Consider the following 1277-nt stretch of genomic DNA (forward strand, 5'->3'; position numbering starts at 1 on the left):
TATTAGTATATAGTAGCCGGGAGTACATTTTAGATATTTACCTTAAAACGACACATACTAATGAGAATTAATATAATGGTGGCAAACGGTGCGATATCATCGGCGTATATCATTTGATATTTCCGTAAAAACTTGGTGTTTCTTGGATAGTAAAAGAAGTACATAAGAAGGCTCCATTTGGCCAAAGCATACAGGCAAGAAATATATGTCCTAAGTTGTCCAACAGGATATTCGAAGATACCCAAATTGCAGAATCCGCCGATGGTCATTAATGGTGCCAGCGCTCTTTCTAGTGTCTCTGTCATAGTTTTCGAGTGGTCAGCTAATATTTTAACTAAATTAGTTCTTGCTGTTCGAGATACAAACACGTTTTAATATTTTTTATAAGATTTTCAGAAATAGTTTTCGCAGTTTCTCTAAGAACGTTGTGAGAATTACACTGTAAGATATGTACACTGGGAGATATAACGTATTTAAAATGCCGTTTAACCAACAAGTATTGAACAACGGAATAGACACACAGATAATCTAGATTAGATTGTCTTTCATTTCACGGAATTTTTATTTATGTATAGGTATGTATATTAAGGCCACTAGTTATGGATCACCCTTGAAAAAAAATTCATATTTTTATCTAGACCGATATCAAACATTTAATGAAATATTTAATACTTATGATCGATCATAAATATTACATAATGGATGATTTTATTTAAAATCGGTACTGTTTGATATGTTTTAACTGTAATTAAGTGAAGTAATGACAATTGTACACAATTAAACCCCATGTACTACTTGCGGATCAGTTCCAAATGCTTTATCCTTTTTGGATTTAGTTTTAATTGAACATGATATTGACTTTTTTCATGAAATTTGATGCTATTTACTACCTCCTGTAAAAGCCATGATATAATTCTGATGATATTAGACTTTGAATGAATTTTTATAGGTATATATCCTACTTTATGTCTCATGTTTTATTATTTAACGACGTTAATAAAATGTGCAGTGTTATTGATAATAAATCAAAAACAATTGTCACTTGAAAAAGATAAAATGTATGCTAAAAAATCTTGTGATATGCGTTATTTCATAGAAAATACTATAATTATTGAAATATACAACGCTATAATTATTTAAATATATAATGTTGTATGACGTATGTATATGCCCTTCAACCAGCAAGTATTGAACGACAGAATGAGCACACAGATAATCTAGATTAGATTGCATTTCTTTTTGCGGAATATTTATTCATGTGTTATTATGAGGGATAA

The sequence above is a fragment of the Trachymyrmex cornetzi genome, unplaced genomic scaffold, assembly GCF_001594075.2.
Source record: "Trachymyrmex cornetzi isolate Tcor2-1 unplaced genomic scaffold, Tcor1.1 scaffold215, whole genome shotgun sequence".
Classification (NCBI taxonomy): Eukaryota; Metazoa; Arthropoda; class Insecta; order Hymenoptera; family Formicidae; genus Trachymyrmex; species Trachymyrmex cornetzi.